The sequence below is a fragment of the Crocuta crocuta genome, unplaced genomic scaffold, assembly GCF_008692635.1.
Source record: "Crocuta crocuta isolate KB4526 unplaced genomic scaffold, BGI_CrCroc_1.0 scaffold97, whole genome shotgun sequence".
Classification (NCBI taxonomy): domain Eukaryota; kingdom Metazoa; phylum Chordata; class Mammalia; order Carnivora; family Hyaenidae; genus Crocuta; species Crocuta crocuta.
The window spans coordinates 2,524,265-2,536,049 of record NW_027531999.1 but is presented as its reverse complement, the minus strand read 5'-3'; positions in this window follow the sequence as shown (position 1 = coordinate 2,536,049).

Sequence of the window (11,785 nt, the reverse complement as noted above, 5' to 3'; positions counted from 1 at the left end):
GCCTAGAGTCTCTGAAAGCCAGACTTATATATTCAACTATATAGTCAGTGTCTCCATGTAGACATATAATATGCTCTCAAAATTAACATGCTCAATTCCAACCTTCTCCATCCCCCCAAACCTTTTCTTCCCACGGCCTCCCCATCTCACTCAATGGCAACTTCAATCCATCCAGTTGCTCAGGTCAAAAACCTTAAATTCTTCCTTGATTCCTTCCTCCTTCTCACAAACCCCACATCCAATCCATCAGTAAATTCTGTCAGCTCTATTCTCAGAACATATCCAGAATCCAACCCCTAATCCAGCCACTTGTCATCGCCTCCCCACTACCACGCTGGCCCAAGCCATCACTTGGATTACAATAGCCTTGCCTTTTCACTTAGCCCTCTTCATAAATCACCTATTCCTCACCTAGCACACAGAATCATTCTTTTACATGTAAATTATACCACGTTGCTCCTCTGCTCAAATCCTCCAGCGGCTCCCACTTCACCGAGAGTAAAAGTCAGGGTCCTTGCAATGACCCTTCCCTCCTCAGTGCTGCCCTGGCCTCTTTGCTGCCCCTCAAACATGGCAAGCCTGATCCTGCCAATGCAGAGGGCTTTGTCTTTGCTATTTCTTCGGCCTGGAGAGGTCTTCTGCACAGATGTCTGCAAGGCCACTCTTTACTTTCTTCAGGTGTTTGCTCAGATGTCACCTCTCCATGGGCCTTGCCCTGGCCATGCTACTAAAAACTGCATTCACCCTCTTGGCTCACACAATTCCTACCTCCCCATCCTTGCTTTATTTCAGCTAACTACCGCCTGCTATCCTATATATTTAGTTATCTACTTGTTAATTGTCTGTCTTTCTAGAATGTAAATTCTCTGGAATGTAAAGGGTAAGAACTTTTGTCTGTTTTATTTGCTTGCTGTGTCTCCAGAACCAAGAACAACATCTTGCCTTAGCAGGCACTTAATAACTGTTTGTTGAAAAAGTGAAAATGATGAAGGGGTAGTTTTCCTAGGCCAAAAAAAAAAAAAAAAGATGTTAATTAACCATAAATATAATTAAAGCCTTAAGGCTTTTGGCACTTATATAGATCAATATTAAATTTTAAAAACTTGCTTATGAAACCAAATCTATTATAGCACACTTAACAGTTGGTCCCTTAGCATGCAATAGCCTTTGTGTATATGCGAGTGTGTGCCTCTGTGTCTGTGTGTGTGTCTGTGTGTGTGTGTGTGTGTCTGTGTATACACGCATATACAAAAATATCTATAACCCACGAGGCAAACACATTCCTTTTATAGTACCTCACTAAGTTTAGTTTATACATCAAACTAGAATTTAAGCCTTAGCAGTACGGTGCTTCTCTATTTCTTCCAAGGATTACCATTCTTGCTTCTCTTTGGGGTAACAGTGATTCTTTGCAAAGCAGCCCCTTTTTGGAATGATAATTAATATGTATAAGAATTTAATTGGAAGGCAAGAAACAGCTTCCCTTCTTTTGGTAGAGTTTTCAATAGAATGAAAACCATCAATTTTTCTTCCTAGAATCTAGAACCTAGGTGAAATACACAAGAGGAAAAGAAGTCACGGGTCCTTAATTAACTACATTTTTTGGATTTTCATGTTTGGTTTTTGTTTTTACTATCCCCTAGTACTTCACAAAATTCCGATCCTTCCAAAAAGCCATCTGGCCAGTAAACTAGCATAAGATCTTATGTTCTACTAGTCAGAGATATTAACTACATATTATTATTATTACAATAAATGTTTTCCTTTACTATTCTAAATTCACCATGTAAGGAAGCACTCTTTTTAATACTCTTTTAAATGATTTCTATTGTCTTATCCACATTATGCAAAATAAACAAAACTTTTACATTGTAAATGGCTTTCAGTGAAAAATTTTGCCTATCTCAATGCTTTCTAAGGAATGACAAGTTAATTTTAGAAATCATATCATATATATTTTCCATTTACACTTCATAATAAATTAAGTTGTTTGGCTTTTTTTTTTTTTTTCTTTTCAATGGTGTCTCTTCTTTTGGATTTTTCTCCATTTCCAAGGTCTGTGATATTCACTTTTTTCTTTATAATTAATATACCTATTCCTCTGAAAGAAGACTTACCAGATTTTTGCCACATGTCCTGTTTTGGGCTATGAGCACAGGCTCTCAGTGTGAAGGTTGAAAAGCATTTGGAAATGGAATAAAAACGTGTTGTCAAATGTTTTGAATTTCATGGAAAAATACAACCCTTTCTGACATTTTATATATAGACAAATCCATAGTATAAAACAACATTAGATATCAACATTTGTGTCAATTACCAACAGTCTGTGGTCACTGGGCACTAGAGTAGTCACTTGAGATTTTTTTTTGACACTGTAGGAAATACTCATCTTGCCCTCAAAAGATTTCGACTTACTAAGTATCAAAGGAAGTTCAACTACTTAATATAGTTACATATCTCTATGCTGAAGACAGCACACCCGCACCTTTTACAACACTTAAAGCAGCGTTAAAATTGAGGTGTTAAAACCGCATTTATCAATATGATTCCTTGCTCCATTTTCCTTGTCCGCTTGCCGCTAGAATGAACTTGCAACCAACAAGCCACCCCCACAATTATATAGCTTCATAAGCCATGGAAAAATAAAAAGAAAGAGGAGAAAATGCCCAAACTTAAAAAGGCAGGTGCAAAGTAAAACTGTACCCCCACTAACTCAGAAGGACAATAATTTTATTAGTGTTTAGATTAGTGTTCACTTCTGTCTAGGAGAAGAGGGATTGCTAAACAAACTAATGGTATAAAAACCATTCTAGGAAAGGTACTCGTTTTTGCATGGGATTTTATTTTACTCTTTCACTGGAAAATCTTACTTCCCAGAAAGATCATTCATGGCACTTGGTCAGTTTGTTAACAAATATTTATTTGTGTGTGTCTGTTTTTAATCATTGTCTATCACTCTCACTAGACCACTAGCTTCAGGAGGCCAGATTTCTGTTCTACTTTTCCATTGTATCTCTAATGCCAAACACAGTGCCAAGCTCAGAGTAAGTTCTCAATAAATATTTATTCAACAAATAAATAATTGTCCCTTTTATAGCACTCAGTGCCTAGCATACTTGAGGCTGTAATAGTGGTTAATAAATTCTTACTGAATTGCATTAAAAGGGTAGTCTTGAATGAGGTGGTTTTGCAATTACAAATTTATTCATTAAAACACTGAAATAATACTTGCAAGTCAGTTGTAACTTTCCTTCAGGCATGTGCTTAATTTGACATAATTTTGTTAAACCCAATTCCAGTTGCAGTTTTCTCTTCTGTTCTGGCCCTACATTATTAAATGCATTTCTTTTTAGCAAAAAGCATAGAAGTCAGGCTTTCCTCTCCCTCAAAAAACTGATTCCTCCAGGTATCCAAAATTATTAGAGGGTGTGCTTATATCAAATTTCCAATTAGTTTGATATAATTAGTCCAATTATATCAAATTTCCAAAATTTCCAATTTTCTAATTAGTAATTAGATTTGGTATTGAAAAACTGAGCATATTTAAACGTAGGTACAGACTATTATCAACCAGCCAGATAGTAGATGCTTAATAACCATATTTCTCCTGAATATTCTTCTTGGTTAAGTAACTGAACAAAACCTTGTTTCAAACCAGGTAGATGCAGCCTTAGTGTTCGACCTGAGCCTGCTTCCTACCAATATGATGTACCTTTCAACAGATACAAAATGCTTATAGTATCTGACGCTGTGCCTACCCATCATCCTGGCCACAGCCTCGCCGGGCTTCTTTTCAATGCTCTCTTTGAACTGCTCCTTTTTGGTTTCGGCTAACTCCTCTTCCTGACATCTGCTCTGAGCATTGATCCTCCCATGTGTTTCCTCTTTCAATTCAGTCTGGCAAGCAGCATAAAGTAGGACCTAACAACACAAGTTTTAGAGTCAGCCTGCTTGAGGTCAAATCCCACATCTAACACTTTGTAGCTGTGTGATCTTAGGCTGCAGTTTTCCCATCTATAGAATGAGCATTTCTATAAAGTGGAGACGTTAATAGTACCTCTCTCATTGGGTTGTTGTAAGGATTAAATGAGATAGCATCTATAAAATGCTTAGAACAGTTCCCGATGAGCAGTTAGTGCTCAAAAAAAGTTAGATATTTATCTATAATCTCTTCCTCCACAATTTCATCAGTCCCCACACTTATATCCATCATCTTTCAACATCAGAATCAACTATGACCACCTCATGAACAGAATTCCCAAACATAAGGATATCTACCCCTGCCCTCTCTCAGAGGCACCAGCCTAAATAGCCAAATGAGTGTTGGACCACTCAAACTCAAATCTGGACTCTTCTTCCCCAAATCTTCTCATTTTTAAATAGCACCACCTTTCTCTCAAAAAGTCAGCTTGAAAACTTCTCTATCTGTTGCATTCTAGCTGATATATTGGCACCTAATAGTAATCAGTGAGTTTACGCTGAGTCAGTGGTCTTTCCGCCACCTTCCCCCTTCAATCTGTCCCCTACTTGGCTGCCCAAGTAAGCCTCCTAAGGAATAGTTCCTTCACTACCCATCTTGTATTGCTCTTGTAACTGACTCATCAAACAAACATTTATAGAATGCCTTCAGAAACTATATTACGGCCCAATGATATAAAAAGGATTAAGAAAGAAGACATTTTATAAGAAGAAATATTAAATTACTGGTATAAAAGCTCAGTACCATCCAAAAGAGAGGGGCATTTATACCTTCAAAATGCATCAAATTTCAGTTGCAATGGGACTGGAAAAGCTCGAATATGATAAAGAACTTCAGAAAAAAAATTTGCCAGAAATATTTGCCACCATCATTGGTTAGTACACCGACACAGTTCCTGTGTCTAAAAATCTTTTTGGTTTTTAGAGCCCTGCATCCAGTCTACCATTGGGAGAAAGCAATAGAAGCAGAGAGGCCATTGCAACAGGCCCGTTATCAAGAATTTATGTCCGGCTCCAATCAAAGGGTCCACATCCAGAAAGATTTGAAGCTGCAGGGGCATCTGGGTGGCTCAGTTGGTTAAGTGTCTGACTTCAGCTCAGGTCATGATCTCATGGTTTGTGGGTTCGAGCCCTGCATCAGGCTCTGTGCTGACAGCTAGCTCAGAGCCTGGAGCCTGCTTCAGATTCTGTATTTCCCTCTCTCTCTGCCCCTCCCCTGCTCATGCTGTCTCTCTCTCTCATTCTCTCTGTCTCTCTCTCTCTCTCTCTCTCAGACATAAATGAAACATTAAAAATTTTTTAAAAAAGAAAGATTTGAAGCTGTAAAGGTGCATGTTATAGTCATCACGTTTCATGATTTTAGAAACTTTTCTCAACTGCAAACTCAACATAGCCAAAGTTAAATTTACGATCTTCTTGTCAAAGCCTGTACCTTTTCCAGGGCTTAAAAGCATGGCTTCAGAGTCCAGTAGACCACAGATTCAATGCCAACTCTGCCACTTTTTGGCAGAGTGACTTTGGAAAGTTATTTGGTTTCTCTGAGCCTCATTTTCCTTATTTGTTTAAGAGGGTAATTATATTTACCCTACAGGTTGAGAGGTATAAATTAGAAAAAGAATGTGTTTAAGTCACTTAGCACAGCACCTGGCCCAAATAAGGGCTCAAGAATGGTAACGATATTTTGCAGTAAATAATCACTGTCTACCCAGTCTCTCAGGCTAGTGACAACAGAGATGTTACAGCTGTTCTGTTCCCTGGAGTCACCACAGTCACCAAGTTCTGCCAGTTCTGCCCCAGAAACCTAACACCTGTCTCCTCCCCATGTGCACTCCTCTATGCTGACGGCTGCCTCCTGCCCAACTCTGCATACTCACACCAGCAGTAAGTCCTGACTCCTGCCCCTGCCTACAACTCATGTCTGACTTCTCCAACAGTTCCCTGTGCAGATCCTCATGTTCTCTTCCCAAAGATGAAACATGACGATGTCATTTCCCTGCAATAAGATGCCTGGGCCCTTAGATGTACCACGATCAAGCCCAAGCTTACTAAAAATGGCATTTAGCCCCCCGTCTCATAATGGCCCTGCCCTGGAGTATCTCTCCAGCTTTACCTTATGCCTGTCTCCCAAGCCTCACACAAGTTCACCCTAAGCTAGAGTCACCCTACTCATCATCTGAAGATTACATTGTGTCACCATCCAGCTCCTAAGGATACCCTTCCAAGCTCCTTCATTTAACGAATCCCTGGTGCCCTTTTCTATGAAACCTTTCTCTAAGGCAGACTTAGTTGCCCTCCCTAAGAGCACGTATTTCACCCCTGTATTCTACTGCATCTTAACAATCTGTTTTCCACATCTGTCTTCTCAGCCTAATGATAAATTACTTGAAAGCAGGTGCCATATGTATTTATCCCCCTTTCCCAGTGCTGGCCATCTGTCCCATATGCAAGAGTTACCTTTGATTAACTACATTCCAATTAAAACTAGGAACTGAGGCTTTACTAAAACTGAAAACTGAGGCATGCTGAATGTAACTCAGACTGTTTCACTAGCAAATGTTGCCAACCAAGGTGAATTCAAAATTTCATGATACATTCTACTCTCATGAGAATCCACAGTAAATGTTCCAAGTACCCATGCCACTAGCAAAAGAAAAAAAAAAAGTGAAAGATCTATTTACCAGTTTTGATCTTACAATGTCTATGGAGTTGAACAGACTTTCTTAAGGAAAAAGCTCTTAACACTTCAGAAACTCTTACTTTCCAAGCATGGAAAGGCCACATATTAAGTGCTTTCTGCATGCAAAACCCTGTATTGCATTAGTCCCTGTTCTACTAACAGTCTTACAAACTTGGTAGATCCTACTTATTCGTCTTCATCTTGCAGATGAAGAAACTGGGCCTCAGGGATGAAGTTCCTTCAAGCACCACAGCTTGGGGATGACACAGCAGAGATTTGAATCCTGGTCCGTAACAACCCGAAACCCAGACTGTGCTGTTCTGCCACACTGCCCTTCCCCTAAGTGACCCAGCCAATGACCCTCTTGCTCTTCTGCCCGCTCCCAGAAATCCTGACGGGAAGTCAGGGAGAAAACTGGGAGTGGGAAAACCAGAGAGAATGTAAACAAAGGACAGTGAAGGTTGATAAGGAAAGGAAGGGGATCGTCTCTTAGAAAATACATATTTCTTGAAACTGCAATGAGATTTCTTTCTGCCAAGTATCAAGCTAAAATCTATGCCAAAGAACAAAAATCTATGAAGCTTAAAATCAAAATGTTAGTCCTAGTGAAAGAAAAATTAAAACAAACAGGCTCATTTTATTAATCCACAAACCTAACAACACTCAACAAAAGGTTTCTGTAAATTTTAATTGCAGCAATCTGGACAATGTTTTATTATGACTCATTTACTTGAACCACAATGTTTGTGCAATATATTATGCCCTGCTTTATGAGATTGTAATTGCAGTGAAATGCTACTATGCATACTCAATTAAAATACACCAGACTTATCAAAATAAAGCATTTTGGGAAACAGCGTGCTCTGTATTTGTTTATTTTACTTTACAAATCCTGAAAATTCAGAAAATTGTTCTTCTAGGTATGCTCTACAATTTCTTCTCCTTTTACTCTTTCTGTCTAGCATCTTGCTTTTCTTTTCTCAAACATGCTTACCAATCATTAGGAGAGAGCTAACTCCTAACATCTAGAATGTCTTCTACTGGCCATTTCACAAATATGTGTCCAGAGCAAGAGACAGGAAGTTTTTGCCCTGTACTTTGCAAAGGGCACCGTATTTCAGTGATGGCCACTCACTCACCTGAGATGACTACTTCCTTTCTCTGAGTCTTGTTCTTGATGGTATGAGTTCTGTCTTTTTTTTTTTTCTTTTTCCTCTGAAAATTGTTTATGAAATAAATATTCCAAATATAACTATCTATAAGTCTATAATCCCTTTACCAAAAACGTCAGGGTCACAGATGTTGCCAAATGCAGAATTTTGGAAGATTTTAAAAAATGAACCACATTGGGAATGATATCCCATATATTATATGGAATCCGGGTAGCAGCCTGCAATTGAGTGCATCTATATTCCTGCAGCAACCTGAGTGAATATGAACATAAAGAAAGACAGACTCGCATCCGATCAGTTCAGATGGTGCCACCAAATTTGTTTCAGAAAACCTCCCTCTTTTCAGAGTTCTTAGGATTTCAGAACTGCAGAGGAGAGGGTTGTGGATTTGAATATACTATAGCAACAGGCCTTGGGAGAAACAGTTCTGGGAATAGGAAACTGTTAGCACCTCATCATTTTGGAGTAAGGCCTATGCTCTGTCTGAGCCCTGCCATTTAAATATGAGCATGTGGACATGGTAGATGTTTAAAAATCCAAGAAGTGTACCTCTAAAAAGACCAGAGAAAGATCCATCATATTGGGCATATGGAAGAGTTTGTCTGGATATTAAATCAGTATTTAGCAGAATTAAATAAAGTTGTGAATAAACAGTAAGGTCATTTAATTTTGAAGTACTTTATTATCTTTTTTCTCATTTCTTTTATTCTTAGTTTGAAAAGAAAATCTACCCCTGGCTTACATGTGAGTTTGGTTGGACATATGTTCTCAGGAAGCAGACCACATACCAGTAGAGCCATGTTCATTATCATCCGTGAAATAAGACAAGGAGAATCAAAACGCGTTGAAGAATTGATAATATCATATCTCACTGTCCTTTCTTTTAGCATGTTGTGAACATGTAGATATATTTAAAAGTTCCCTTATAAAAAAAAATAAAAAAATAAAAGTTCCCTTTACGTTGGATAATATCAAAGACAGATCCAATTGACTGTGTAAAATAGGCTATTTCAAAGTAATGAACGAACTGGACTAGTGCTTTCTCGCAAAATAAAGAATTCAGAAAGAAAAATAGATCTTTATTCTTAAATCCTCCTCCCTTCTCAATTAATTAGACTTTGTTGGTGAAAGGAAGTTAAGAAATTCAGCATTAGCCTGATTATATCATGAATGTAAAATGAGCAGGGCAAATAATGGGCTCTATACTCTTTCAAACAAGTTAAATAAGTCCATAATAGCCCACCAGTTGTGTAAACACTATTTCACTATACTTGTAAAAGAAATATTGACTTACCTGTTAACTAAAATTATCCTGGCATGCTTCAACTAAGCTTATTAGTAATTCTTGTGGTGCACATGAATGTTTTTAGTTGTGGACTTTTATCAAAGATTAAAGAATTAGGAAATCATCCATTTAGCAAGCCCAGAAGGTAGACACGTACCAGATTGCACTTTACCAGAATCGATTTTAAGAACTTGCAATCAAACAGTCTGAGAAGTAATAAGTGATTGAAATTCTGGCATGAGAAATTGTATTACATACCAGCTCATTAACACTGAGATGCCTTCCAAAATCATAAATAAGGATATTTTACCCAGACACAGTGCTAAATGAGTCTACTTTAGCCTACTAACTTTACTATCACAAGTAAGGGTACTGCTGTTTTGCTCTGACATCTCACCAGCATGCATTCCTGAGTTGTCAAGAGAAAATAGAAAAGAATATATTTAAAAGGAAAAATCTTGAATATATAGTTGCTCCTACTCTTCACCATAAAAAACCACCATTCTCTACTCCAATTGGGTCCACTGCAGTACTAAAGATTATACTTTTCTTTTAAAAAAAAAAAAAAAGATATGTGATGAGTTGCCTGGCTGGTTCAGTAGGCAGAACATGCATCTCTTGATCTCAGAGTTGTAAGTTCGAGCCCCACATTGAGTATAGAGATTAATTAAAAATAAAATTTTTCAAAAACAAAAATTAAAAAGTACACAAATTTCTTTCTCAGGGAAATGAGAGTAAACCCAAGATCTTATCCAATTTAAGTCTCTCTCTACATATATACACGTTGGGGAGTGGATGGTCAGAATTCCCAAGGGATTTGGAAAATAACTGAAAGTCATAAGACTCCAGTTAGAATTTTAGTTCTATGACTGACTTACTGGTCACTGTTTGGAAAACCACTTACACTGCCTTTCCTTAAACTTGGAGTCAGAACAATATCTATTTCATAAGGTTTTATGAGGACCCAGTAAAAGCATATGAAGGTGTAAAAGGCTCAATCAATGTTGATGGTCATTAGGACGCAATTTGAGAACCTGATCCTATAAATTAAAATGGCATTTGCCACAAAACAGAGAGACTACTGCTCGGTGTCCTTACTAAAATGTTTTAATCCCCCGGTGTTCAAGGAATCTGACTTGCTGTATTTTCATCTTTATTAGTTAAGATAAAGTGACTAACATACATGCATTCAGGCAATAAAATTACCATTAGCCAAATCATTCTTATTTTCAATCTACATGATTTTCTATCTTTTAAGACCTATAAGGCCTTGGGAGTTCCTCAGGTCACTCCTAAATGTTCATGCTTCCTGTGCTTTCAGGTTTTTACTGAGCATTCTTGCTCATAAGTGATCACAACTAAAACCTCAAGCAAAGCAAAACAAAATTGATTGATTCATCAGTTTGGAGGTGATGGGTAGAAACTGTCTTATGACGAGGTGTTTAAAAGATGACTCTAGAGGGGCGCCTGGGTGGTTCAGTTGGTTAAGCGCCAGACTTCAGCTCAGGTCATGATCTCACAGTTCATAGGTTCAAGCCCCTCCTTGGCCTCTGTGTTGACAGCTCAGTGCCTGGAGCCTGCTTTGCTTTCTGTGTCTCCCTCTCTCTGCCCCTCTCCCACTGGCCCTCTGTCTCTCTCAAAAATAAACAAACATTTAAAAAAATTAAAGATGACCCTAGGATTTTGCTTCTCTCTTTGCTAATGTTCATAATATCTGTGAGTTTTCTCTATAGCAGAATGGCAGCCCCCCTGACTCCAAATTTCCTTGTTCTTACAGCTCAAGAAGCCAGAGAAGATCTTCTCACCCCAGGGTATATGACAATCCCCCAAACAGATTCAGACTGCTTTGCTTGGGTCATACATCTGTCCAGGGGGCAGAGCATATAATAGATAGCCCCACCAGAACTACTTCAAGTTTGGGAGGTAGTTTCCCAAGGAGAAGTGTGGAGTGTTCCTTACCAAAATGAGAGAGGAGAAGCATTGGGCATGCACATAGATGATAGATAGATAGATAGATACTCATGATACCTGGCTTCATGCAGCACAGTTGTCTGTTCCCATTTAATTGAATCAGAAATTCTGCTCTACATGAATTTATTAACAAGCTTCAATTCCTGAAAGAAAAGGAAAAGGCACTAACACAGGTTGAAAGTCTACTCTGCTCTCGACCAATCCAGACATTTTCACATTTAGAACAACACTAGAGAATAATTATCCCCCTTTTACGGAGAAGGTAACTGAGACTAAGGCGGGCTCTTTCTGTGCCTCTGATCAAATAGCCTAAAACTCGCAGAACTTACATTCAGATCTGGTTCTGCCTGATTCACTCTGCAACTAAAGTGTTATGCTCTTTTCAGCAACCCTGAAGCCACAGAAGTATTGCCAAAAGTTTTGAGGCAGATGGTGGACACAACCCTATTTGGATGCCTGTGCTGATAAATCGACCCATCAGTAAATATTTGTGAGGTTTGGGGTCACTACGGTGAGCTTCAGCCCTACAGGTAAAGATAAGACACACGGCCCAGGCCCTGCCTCCAACGTGGTTACAATAAAGTTGGCAAAACAAAACAAATATGCTTTCAAGAAAACTTCAGAACTAAGTTTTGTGGTATTTAGAACATACTGTTCAGTGAGACTCATCTTCCACAGGATTCGTGCTCAGTCTGTGGTCCT